Source organism: Oryx dammah, unplaced genomic scaffold (assembly GCF_014754425.2).
Source record: "Oryx dammah isolate SB20612 unplaced genomic scaffold, SCBI_Odam_1.1 HiC_scaffold_10, whole genome shotgun sequence".
In the NCBI taxonomy this organism is placed as follows: domain Eukaryota; kingdom Metazoa; phylum Chordata; class Mammalia; order Artiodactyla; family Bovidae; genus Oryx; species Oryx dammah.
This window is the reverse complement of record NW_024070194.1, coordinates 82,041,888-82,055,054: the sequence shown is the minus strand read 5'-3', so window position 1 is coordinate 82,055,054 and position 13,167 is coordinate 82,041,888. Positions and strand designations below refer to the sequence as shown.

Genomic DNA, 13,167 nt, shown 5'->3' with positions numbered 1-13,167 from the left:
TTGTTGTGATCCACACAGTCAAAGGCACTGGCATAGTCAATAAAGCAGAAGCAGGTGCTTTTCTGGACCTCTCTTGCTTTTTTGATGATCCATTGGATGTTGGCAATTTAATCTCTGGTTCCTCTGCCTTTTCTCAATCCAGCTTGAACACCAGAAAGTTCTCAGTTCATGTACTGTTGACCTCACTTAGAGAATTTTGAGCATTACTTTGATAGCGTGTGAGATGAGTGCAACTGTGTGGTAGTTTGAACATTCCTTGGCATTGCCTTTCTTTGGGATTGGAATGAAAACTGACCTTTTCAGTCCTGTGGCCACTGCTGAGTTTTCCAAATTTTCTGGTATATTCAGTGCAACACTTTCACAACATCATTTATATTTTGAAATAGCTCTGCTGGAATTCCATCAACACCACTAGCTTTGTTGGTAGTGATGCTTCCTAAGGCCCACTTGACTTTGCAGTGCAGGATGTCTGGCTCTAGGTGAGTGATCATCGTGGTTATCTGGGTCATGAAGATCTTTTTTGTACAGTTCTTCTGTGTATTCTTGCCACCTCTTCTGAATATCTTCTGCTTCTGTTAGGTCCAGACCACTTCTGTCCTTTACTGTGCCCATCTTTGCATGAAAAGTTCCCTTGGTATATCTAATCTTCTTGAAGGGATCTCTAGTCTTTCCCATTCCATTGTTTTCCTCTATATCTTTGCATTGATCACTTAGGAAGGCTTTTTTCTCTCTCCTTGCTATTTTTGGAACTCTGCATTCAAATGGATATATCTTTCCTTATCTCCTTTGCCTTTCACTTCTTTTCTTTTCTCAGCTAATTGTAAGGCCTCCTCACATAATCATTTTGCCTTTTTGCATTTCTTTTTCTTGGGGTGGTCTTGATCACTGCTTCCTGTACAGTGTCACAAACCTCCATCCATAGTTCTTCAGGCATTCTATCAAATCTAATACCTTGAATCTATTTCTCACTTCCACTGTATAATCTTAAGGGATTTGATTTAGGTCCTAACTGAATGGTCCAGTGGTTTTCCCTACTTTCTTCATTTTAAGTCTGAATTTCACAATAAGGGAGCTTCCCTGATAGCTCAGCTGGTAAAGAATCAGCCTGGGAGACCTAGGTTCGATCCCTGTGTTGGGAAAATCCCGTGGAGATAGGAAAGGCTACCCACTCCAGTATTCTGCCCTGGAGAATCCCATGGACTGCAGTCCATGGGATTGCAAAGAGTTGGACATGACTGAGCTATTTTTCCTTTTGCACTAAGGAGTTCATGATCTGAGCCACAGTCAGCTTCCAGTCTTGTTTTTGCTGACTGTATACAGCTTCTCCATCTTCGGCTGCAAAGAATATAATCGAGCTGATTTCGGTATTGACCATCTGGTGATGTCCATGTGTAGAGTCATCTCTTGTGTTACTGGAAGGTGGCGTTTGCTATGACCAATGCACTCTCTTGGCAAAACTCTGTTATCCTTTGCCCTGCTTCATTCTGTACTCCAAGGCCAAACTTGCCTGTTACTCCAGGTATCGCTTGACTTCCTACTTTTGCATTCCAGCCCCCTATGATGAAAAGGGCATGTTTTTTGGTGTTACTTCTAAAAGGTCTTGTAAGTCCTCATAGAACCAATCAACTTCAGCTTCTTCAGCATTAGTGGTTGGGGCATAGACTCGGATTACTGTGATACTGAATGGTTTGCCTTGGAAACGAACAGAGATCATTCTGTCATTTTTGACATTGTACCCAAGTACTGCATTTAGGACATTTTGTTGATGATGAGGGCTACTCCATTTCTTCTAAAGGAATCTTACCCACAGTAGTAGATATAATGGTCATCTGATTTAAATTTGCCCATTCTGGTCCATTTTAATTCACTGATTCCTAATATCAATGCTCACTCTTGCCATCTCCTGTTTGACCACTTCCAATTACCTTGATTCATGGACCTAACATTACAGGTTCCTATGCAATATTGCTCTTTACAGTATCAGACTTTACTTCCATCACCAGTCACATCTACAACTGGGTGTTTCTTTTCACTTTGATTCCATCTCTTCATTCTTTCTGGAGTTATTTCTCCACCCTTCTCCAGTAGCATATGGGCACTTGCTGCCTTGGGGAGCTCATCTTTCAGTGTCATATCTTCTTGCCTTTTCATACTGTTCCTGGGGTTCTCAAGGCAAGAATACTGAAGTGGCTTGCCATTCCCTTCTCCAGTGGACCACATTTTGTCAGAACTCTCCACCATGACCTGTCCACCTTGGGTGGCCCTACAGGGCATGGCTCATAGTTTCATTGAGTTGACAAGGCATGTGATGAGTTTGATTAGTTTTCTGTGATTGTGGTTTTCATTCTGTCTGCCCTCTGGTGGATAAGGATAAGAGGCTCATGGAAGCTTCCTGACTGTGGGGAAACTGGGTCTTGTTCTGATGGGCAGTGCCATGCTCAGTAAATCTTTAATGCAATTTTCTTTCAATGGGCTGTGTTCCCTACTGGTTATTTGGCTTGGGCCAAACTATGGTAAGGGCAATGAAGATAATGGCAACCTTCTTCAAAGGATTTGTGCAGAATCTGTTGTATTCAGTGCCCCTGACACTGCAGCAGGCCACTGTCAACCCACACCTCCACTAAAGACTCCTGGACACTCACAGGTAAGTCAAGCTCAGGCTCTAGTGGGGACACTGCTCCTTTCTCCCAGCTCCTGGTGCAGACAAAGTCTTCTCTGTGCCTTCCAAAAGTCTGTTTCCCCAGTTCTGTCAAAGTTCTGAATCTAATCCCACTGGCCTCCGAAGTCAAATCCCTTGGGGTTCTCTGTTCCTTTGCCAGATTCCTAGCTTGGGAAATCTGTTGTGGGTCCTAGAACTTTCTTAACAGTCTGAGAATTTCTTTGGTATAATTGTTCTAAGTCTGTGGGCCTCCTGCTTGGCAGCTCTATGGTTGAGCTAATGGCGATCTCCTCCAAGACAGCTTATGCCACAGGCTGCATGATCCAGGTCTGCTGCAGTCCAGAGTCCCTGCCCCCACACCAGGCTACAGATGACCCATGTCTCTCTGCAAGAGACATTCAAACACTCAAAAGCAGGTCTGGCTCAGTCTCTGTGGGGTCTCTGGATCCTGGTGTGTACAAGGTTTTGTTTGAGCTATGTTTTGTCTATGTATATTAAACAGATATTTTTTTTTTTCAATTTATCTGAGTAAACCTTTACTGAACACTACTTACACATTCAGAAAACTAAGATCAAGGCATCTGGTCCCATCACTTCATGGGAAATAGATGGGGAAAACAGTGGAAACAGTGTCAAGCTTTATTTTTTTGGGCTCAAAAATCACTGCAGATGGTGACTGCAGCCATGAAATTAAAAGATGCTTACTCCTTGGAAGGAAAGTTAAGACCAACCTAGATAGCATATTCAAAAGCAGAGACATTACTTTGCCAACAAAGGTCCATCTAGTCAAGGCTATGGTTTTTCCAGTAGTCATGTATGGATGTGAGAGTTGGACTGTGAAGAAGGCTGAGTGCTGAAGAATTGATGCTTTTGAACTGTGGTGTTGGAGAAGACTCTTGAGAGTCCCTTGGACTTCAAGGAGATCCAACCAGTGCATTCTAAAGGAGATCAGTCCTGGGTGTTCTTTGGAAGGACTGATGCTAAAGCTGAAACTCCAGTACTTTGGCCACCTCATGTGAAGAACTGACTCATTGAAAAAGACTGATGCTGGGAGGGATTGGGGGGAGGAGGAGAAGGGGACGACAGAGGATGAGATGGCTGGATGGCATCATCGACTCGATGGACATGAATTTGGGTGAACTCCGGGAGTTGGTGATGGACAGGGAGACCTGGCGTGCTGCAATTCATGGGGTCGCAAAGAGGCAGACATGACTGAATGACTGAACTGACTGACTGAACTGACTTACACATCAATTGTTATGCCAGATACATGCAAAGACATAGACAAAGAAAACCCTTAGTCACTCAGGAAATATTTACCAAGCACTTTCCTTGTTCTGAGAACTGTGATAACTATTCAAGATACAGATAAGCAAAAACACGTCTAGGCTTTGCTCTCACACAGTGTGCAGTCCAATGGCAGAAGGAAAAACTTAATCAAATAATCACAACTATGACTATAAATAGAAATCAATGGGATCAAGAAAAGGGGCATGCAACAAAAACCTGAATGAGACTAGAAGTAATGAGCAGAATGCTCTTTAAATGTTTAGAAGTAAACAAAACTTATGTGGGCACAAACAGTGAGTAAGCCTGGTTTTAGCAAAGTGAAGCAATGCTGAAGCATGGCCCTGACCAGCTCTCACCACTTATGCTTTTCCCATTGAAGAACTAGCTGGATAAAATCAAGTATCTATTCAAATAAAGTGGCTCAAATTTTACATCTCTCTGGTCTCACTTGCAATATGAAACACTGCAGCTTTACTTTTAATAAAATGGGAAATTTGCTTATACTCATTCTATTAGTTAAAGCTATGTTCAGTAAACAGCTTTCCTTATAGCTCAGTCAGTAAAGAATCTGCCTGCAATGCAGGAGACCCATGTTCCATTCCTGGATCGGGAATATCCCCGGAGAAGGAAATGGCAATCCACTCCAGTATTCTGGCCTGGAAAATCCCATGGACAGAGGGGCATGGCAGGCTACAGTCCATGGGGTCACAAAAGTCAGAGACGATTGAGCAACTAAACCATATTCAGTAAAATAATTTATTAATTAATGATGAGTCTTCTGAAAATATTTTCTGATATCAAACTATGTAGACTCTAAAACATCCCTATGGCATTTAAAAGAAAATATTCTGAAGGTAAGAAAAATCAATTTACAAAAAGAAACATTTACTACAAACACCTCTCATGACACATCTGGAAAAAAATATAGCTTGTACTGGCACTTACAAAACCTCAGGTGACCTGAGAAGTCCACTCAGGATTGTAACAAGCATGCTCATCTCAAATACTGTTTGGAAATCCAGCCCAGGAGGGGAACCAGGATATCTTTTAATAACTTTCCAACCCTAAATTACTAGGGGAAAAAGCATTGCATTGGTAAGTCTAAATTATTACATGCATTAAGCTTCAAATAATTATTCCAGTTTCATATCTCATTTCTCTCCTAGCTAGAGATTCTTACACCCATCCAAATTTTTCTACGAATTACTGTATTAAGGACTTATGCTTTCTTCATATATGACCTTTTAAAACAGAATGAACAAATAGCATCCCCTCACTACCTCATTTCTATTTAGATTTTTATAGAATAAATAGAATATCTAAAAAATATTAGGTATTACTGAAAGAAATATTTTTACCTTTTTAAAATCCTTCATGTATTCTTGGTCATCATTGGCCATGGCAATTAATAAAATACATATAAACTTTAAAATGTGTTCATCAGTTCAGTTCAGTTGCTCAGTGTGTCCGACTCTTTGCAACCCCATGAATTGCAGCACGCCAGGCCTTCCTGTCCATCACCAACTCGCGGAGTTCACTCAGACTCACGGCCATCGAGTCCGTGATGCCATCCAGCCATCTCATCCTCTGTCGTCCCCTTCTCCTCCTGCCCCCAATCCCTCCCAGCATCAGAGTCTTTTCCAATGAGTCAACTCTTCGCATGAGGTGGCCAAAGTACTGGAGTTTCAGCTTTAGCATCATTCCTTCCAAAGAAATCCCAGGGCTGATCTCCTTCAGAATGGACTGGTTGGATCTCCTTGCAGTCCAAGGGACTCTCAAGAGTCTTCTCCAACACCACAGTTCAAAAGCATCAATTCTTCAGCACTCAGCCTTCTTCACAGTCCAACTCTCACATCCATACATGACTACTGGAAAAACCATAGCCTTGAAAAGACGGAACTTAGTCGGCAAAGTAATGTCTCAGCTTTTGAATATACTATCTAGGTTGGTCATAACTTTCCTTCCAAGGAGTAAGCATCTTTTAATTTCATGGCTGCAGTCACCATCTGCAGTGATTTTGGAGCCCCCCAAAAAATAAAGTCTGACACTGTTTCCCCATCTATTTCCCATGAAGTGATGGGACCAGATGCCATGATCTTCATTTTCTGAATGTTGAGCTTTAAGCCAACTTTTTCACTTTCCACTTTCACTTTCATCAAGAGGCTTTTCAGTTCCTCTTCACTTTCTGCCATAAGGGTGGTGTCACCTGCATATCTGAGGTTATTGATATTTCTCCCAGCAATCTTGATTCCAGCTTGTGCTTCTTCCAGTCCAGCGTTTCTCATGATGTACTCTGCATATAAGTTAAATAAGCAGGGTGACAATATTCAGCCTTGACGTCCTCCTTTTCCTATTTGGAACCAGTCTGTTGTTCCATGTCCAGTTCTAACTGTTGCTTCCTGACTTACATACAGATCTCTCAAGAGGCAGGTCAGGTGGTCTGGTAGTCCCATCTCTTGAAGAATTTTCCACAGTTTGTTATGATCCACACAGTCAACGGCTTTGGCATAGTCAATAAAGCAGAAGTAGATGTTTTTCTGGAACTCTCCCGCTTTTTCAATGGTCCAACTGATACTGGTAATCTGATCTCTGGTTCCTATGCCTTTTCTAAATCCAGCTTGAATATCTGGAATTTCACAGTTCATGTACTGTTGAAGCCTGGCTTGGAGAATTTTGAACATTACTTTGCTAGCCTGTGAGATGAGTGCAATTGTGTGGAAATTTGAACATTCTTTGGCATTGCCTTTCTTTGGGATTGGAATGAAAACAGACCTTTTACAGTCCTGTGGCCACTGCTGAGTTTTCCAAGTTTGCTGGCATGTTTAATACATCACTTTCACAGCATCATCTTTTAGGATTTGAAATAGCTCTGCTGGAATTCCATCACCTCCACTAGCTTTGTTGGTAGTGATGCTTCCTAAGGCTCACTTGACTTCTCATTCCAGGATGAAAGGCTCTGGGTGAGTGATCACACCTTTGTGATTATCTGCATCATGAAGATCTTTTTTGTACAGTTCTTCTGTGTATTCTTGCCACCTCTTCTTAATATCTTCTGCTTCTGTTAGGTCCATACAATTTCTGTTCTTTATTGTGTCCATCTTTGCATGAAAATCTCCCTTGGTATCTCTGATTTTCTTGAAGAGATCTGTAGTCTTTCCCTTTCTATTGTTTTCCTCTATTTCTTTGCATCACTGAGGAAGCTTTCTTATCTCTCTTTTCTCTTCTTTGGAACTCTGCATTCTAATGAGTATATCTTTCCTTGTCTCATTTGCCTTTTGCTTTTCTTCTTTTCACAGCTATTTATAAGGTCTCCTCAAATAACCATTTTGCCTTTTAGCATTTGTTTTTCTTGTGATGGTCTTGATTACTGCCTCTTGTACAATGTCACAAACCTCCGTCCATAGCTCTTCAGGCACTCTGTCTATCTAATCTAATCCCTTCAATCTATTTGTCACTTGCACTGTATAATCATAAGGGATTTGATTTAGGTCATACCTGAACAGTCTATTGGTTTTCCCTACTTTCTTCAATTTAAGTCTGAATTTGGCAATAAAGATTTCATGATCTGAGCCACAGTCAGCTTCTGGTCTTGTTTTTGCTGATTGTATAGAGCTTTTCCATCTTTGGCTGCAAAGAATATAATCAATCTGATTTTGGTATTGACCACCTGTTGATGTCCATGTGTAGAGTCATCTCTTGTGTTGTTGGAAGAGGGTGTTTGCTATGACCCGTGCATTCTCTGGGCAAAACTCTGTTAGCCTTTGCCTTGCTTCATTCTGTATTGCAAGGCCAAACTTTCCTGTTACTTCAGTAGTTCTTCACTTCCTACTTTTGCATTCCAGTTCCCTATAATGAAAAGGACATCTTTTCTAGGTGCTAGTTCTAGAAGGTCTTGTAGGTCTTCATAGAACCATTCAACTTCAGCTTCTTCACCATTACTGGTCGGGCATAGAATTGGATTACTGTGATATTGAATGGTTTGTTATGGAAATGAACAGAGATCGTCGTTTTTGAGATTGCATCCAAGTACTGAATTTTGGACTGTTTTGTTGATTATGATGGCTACTCCATTTCTTCTAAATTATTCTTGCCCACAGTAGTAGATGTAATGATCATCTGAGTTAAATTCACCCATTCCGGTCCATTTTAGTTCGGTGATTCCTAAAATGTCGATGTTCACTCTTGCCATCTCCTGTTTGACCACTTCCAATTTGCCTTGATTCATGGACCTAACATTCCAGGTTCCTAGGCAATATTGCTCTTTACAGCATTGGACTTACTTCCATCACCAGTCACATCCACAACTGGGTATTGTTTTTGCTTTGGCTCCGTCTCTTCATTCTTTCTGGAGTTATTTCTCCACTCATCTCTAGTAGCATATTGGGCACCTACCAACCGGCGAGTTCATCTTTCAATGTCCTGTCTTTTTGCCTTTTCATACTGTCATGGGGTTCTTAAGGCAAGAATATTGAAGTAGTTTGCCATTCCCTTCCCCAATGGATCACATTTTGCCAGAACTCTCCACCATGACCATCCTTCTTGAGTGTCCCTACATGTTTCATTGAGTTAGAGAAGGCTGTTGTCCATGTGATGAGATTGGGACAGCCATTAGCTTTTGTTAATTAACTTCACTGAGCCTATTTCTGAGTGATATATAAATAGTTTGTTCTTCATAGGATTGTAATGATGCTAAAATGTAAGTGCTCAACACAATTACAGACTGAAGTAAATGCTTATTAAATGTTAGTTATTATCAGCAAAGAGAGAAGTAGAAGGAAGAAAATTTTTTAAAGTAAAACTAATTTTACTTTCAAAACTGAAATGAAGTTGTCAATAGAATATAAATAACTAAGTTTTATTATTATAAAACTAAAATGTTAACACTAACTAAACTGTAGTAAACTAAACTAGTTTCTATAATAAATTAGTGACTTTAAGGACAATGCTTACTCTTAGCCATGGTTTTACCTCTAATCTAGTGCAACAGCCATGGATGTTTTCTGAGCAGCTGCTGTTTTCTGTCTTGGACTACTAAGCTCATCCACATAAAACAGAAGGTTGAAGTAGACACTCATTAAATTTAATTTTCCAAAGTCAACTCAACCGAAACATCACCTGGTCTACACAATATTAAACAGGCAGCATTATGTAATCTAAGGCCTGTGCTCTCTTTAACTTCTACATCTCAGGTGTAAAAATGCAATGTGTTTATAATCTCCAGTCTTTATAACCCTGAAATCTTACTTTCTACTTAAACTACCTAAAAAAAATCTCTTATTAGAAACACCAACAGTTGAGTTACAGGGATAGCTAAAGAGTATGCATAAACACTTCAAAAATTCTTGCTTTCCCTTCTTTTAAAAAAGAATGAAATTATCCCTTACTAGCATTCCTGCACATGGCAACTCTGGTGAAAGTTACAGTAATACAGATTTGCATCCAAACCTTCAACTGTACATAGAAATAGCCAATGAACATCTCAAATGTGGGAAAAATAATATCATTGCAATGGTTTCCCACTGCTTATTCATGAGATAAGATTTTGTAAAAATGAAGCAAATACTTGCTTCCAAAAATACAGACAAGATGTCCCAGAGGTTTGCCCATGAGTCAGTACCAGATAAGACACTCTCTTCATTCGGCTTCCAGGACGGCTACTTTTCTATCTCCTTCCTACCTCATCAGCCTCTCCTTTTCTCCTTTCAGCTTCTAAATGTCAGAGTGCCCCAACTCTCAATTCTGAAAACACTGCTCTGCACATATTCCCTGGTGTTGGTCTTTAGTCACTCAGTCGTATCTGAATCTTTGCGATCCCACGGACTGTAGACCACCAGGCTGCTATGTTCATGGGATTTCCCAAGCAAGAATACTGGAGTGGGTTGCCATTTCCTTCTCCAGGGCCTCTTCCTGACCCAGGGATCAAACTCGAGTTTCCTTCTTTACCACTGAGCCACTAGGGAAGCACACATTCCTTAAGTAATCTCAATTTGTCCCTTCGCTTAAAATACCATCTACCTGATAATTCTTAAATGTCTTTCTCTAGCTCCTCTCTATTTGGATTTCTACTAAACATCTCAAAGCTAAACCCTGTTCCAAACCTGATCCTCTTTTACTCTCTTCCATCTTCACTCTTTTCACAAGTGTCGCAACCAGTTTATCAGGAAATCCTTCTGGGTATTCCAGCCAAATGCATATCTTCAATCCACCCACTTAACACTGCTGCTTCCATCCAAGCCCTTATCCCTCCACGCTAGGCTACTGAACTGACCTCTGAACTTTTCTTCTGGCTTATATTTCTGACCTCTTACAGACAAATTTTCACATAGCAGCCAAATGAATACTTTCAAAAACATGAATCAAATCATGTAACGCCCCGACTAAAAACCTTCCAGTTAGCTTCCTTTCTATCATACTTGATATAAAACCTAAACACTTTGCCAAGGCCAACAAGAGCCTACATGATCTGGTCTCTAGCACCTCTCCAGTCCCATTTGTCTCAAGGACCCCACTGGCTATATTGTTTCTCAAATAAGCCAAGTACCCCCACCTGCACACACTGTTTGCTCCACCTGGAATGCTCTTCTCCTAAACCTCACTGAAATTCATTTCCTTAATCTGTCAAGACCTACAGTTAAAAAGTCCTTCCCTGGACATCCTATTAAAACAGTGGCTCCCACCATTTTTTACATTTTTATCTTGCTTTCTTTTTCATTACAGCCCTTACCACCCCCAGACATTATTTCCCATTTTACTTTTGTGACTTTTTATCCCTTTCGCTAGAATGTAAACTCAATGCGGAACCACATTTTTCCTTTTTATTCATTTGCATCTTTATTTACCTGCATCATTGATCTTATCACTGGTATACAGAACAGGGCCTGGTGCATGATACCAACTCAAAAATTTGTTGAAGAAACACATTATTTCTAAACTCTATTAAAATATTATTTGAAAGCATTACATTTGTAATTTAAAGTACAATTACAAGCATAAAATAATATAATCTAAAGTGAAATATTCTCTAGGCTACACAGTCATGTGTGTGAATTTTTTATCCTAATTTTTTTTAATCAATTACAGGTTCAGTAGCTACCATTTAAAATTCTAGAGTTTCTACTTTAAAAATCCTAAGACATAAAACAACCACATTTTGTTTTTTTGGTCTTTATTTATTCCCTGTTTTCATGGAACACTAGACCAGTGACTTTTTTCCTTCTCCAAAGATGTATCTTATTTATATTAATACTATGAGTCAATGATGAATTTGCTTTTAAAATGTTTTGTCATAGTCAATTTCTCTTATTTCATTATACATTTAATCCATTCACAAGGGAAAAATAGCTATAAATCTACATCTTAAAAGGAAACACTATATTTATTAATAATTACATTTTAGATCTATGAATTCATCACAAAGCTGTTTAATTTAATTCAAACTATGCTGTGAATTTCCAGCAGGTAACCCAAAAGGCTGAAATGAGAATATGCCAGATGCTGCATTTCTAAGAAACTCATCATAAAATGGGTCTGGTACTCACAAAATTAACAAGACTTACATCTGACTTCACTGGACTCACACTTTTAAAAACACAAAAGCAAGTTTATAGCAGATATGTAATTGTAATGATTTGATCTCCAAATATAAAAACTCATTAAAATAGCAGAAAGTCAAAGTGAAAGTTGCATCCAACTCTTTGAGACCCCATAGATAATACAGTCCATGGAATTCTCCAGGCCAGAATACTGAAGTGGGTACCCTTTCCCTTCTCCAGGGGATCTTCCCAACTGAGGGATTGAACCCAGGTCTCCCTCATTACGGGCTGATTCTTTACCAGCTGAGCCACAAGGGAAGCCCAAGAATACTGGAGTGGGTAGCCTTTCCCTTCTCCAGTGGATCTTCCTGACCCAGGAACGGAATGGGGAGATTCTTTACCAACTGAGCTATCAGGGAAGCCCATATAATAACCCAAATCATCAACTAATAATGATAACTGTTAGAGAAGGCAATGGCAACCCACTCCAGTACTCTTGCCTAGAAAATCCCATGGGTGGAGGAGCCTGGAAGGCTGCAGTCCATGGGGTCACTAAGAGTCGGATGCAACTGAGCGACTTCACTTTCACTTTTCACTTTCATGCAGTGGAGAAGGAAATGGCAGCCCACTCCAGTATTCTTGCCTGGAGAATCCCAGGGGTGGAGGAGCCTGGTGGGCTGCCGTCTATGGGGTTGCACAGAGTCAGACACGACTGAAGCGACTTAGCAGCAGCAGCAGCAGCAGCAGTCCCTCAGTTGTGGCCGACTGTTTCCAAACCCCATGAACTATAGCCTGCCAAGCTAATTTATCTAAGGAATTCTCCAGACAAGAATACTGGAGTGAGTAGCCATTCCCTCCTCCAGGGGATCTTCCTGGTCCAGGGATCAAACCTGTGTCTCCTGCCTTGCAGGCAGATTATTTACTGTCTGAGCCACCAGGGAAGTCCAAAAATGGTAATTGTCCATCTCTAAATAGCACTTAGGCATTAGTGGTTTTGGCTTAAATGCTTAAAAATGTGGAGGCTTAAGGACTCACAGCTTATAGCAAAAATCTCTCTCCTATGGGTTTGTCAACACATAGATATTAACTGACACCATTCATCTTGTTGTCCATGTAACTGGTAATTCATTATTTTGTGATTGTTAGACTCACAGCTATTACAGAGAAGGAAGAGCTATATTTCCACATCTACTATCTTTTTCTTTCCTGTGAAAGGATGCAACAGGTAGAAATTAAATGTAGATAGGAAAAAATTACTTATACAGTTTGAAAATTGTCAAATTTGAGATTTAAATCATAAAAACCCAACTTTTCTTAATTTACATATATTACAGTTATTTTTAAACAATAAGTACAAATTTATTGTATTTTTTCAGAATTCAAGTCTCTATCTCCCTCTTTTGAAAAATTGTATCACTACAATTTTTTTCATTATTATTCATTTCCATTATTCATTCATTATTTCATTATTATTTAATTTTCATCATTAACAACTAATGAATGTAGATGGTGAAAGAATTAGAAATTTACCATTCTGGAACTCTTAATAAAACATCTTGTTCAGGTAAGATCATCACAGATCTTAAAACCCCAAAGTATCACCCCATAGATTACCTGTGAGCTATAAAGTGTGGCCTTTCTTTATAATTGAGATGTGTAGTGTCATCACCTTAACCAAGTGCTCAA

The 13,167-nt window shown here is 39.9% G+C and overlaps 1 protein-coding gene across 1 annotated transcript in view; it reads right to left on the bottom strand.

The window, feature by feature from the left end:
• Positions 1 to 13,167, bottom strand: part of TMX4 (thioredoxin related transmembrane protein 4) — a 63,691-nt gene that overhangs the window by 32,870 nt on the left and 17,654 nt on the right. The gene's annotated exons all lie outside the window — the stretch shown is intronic.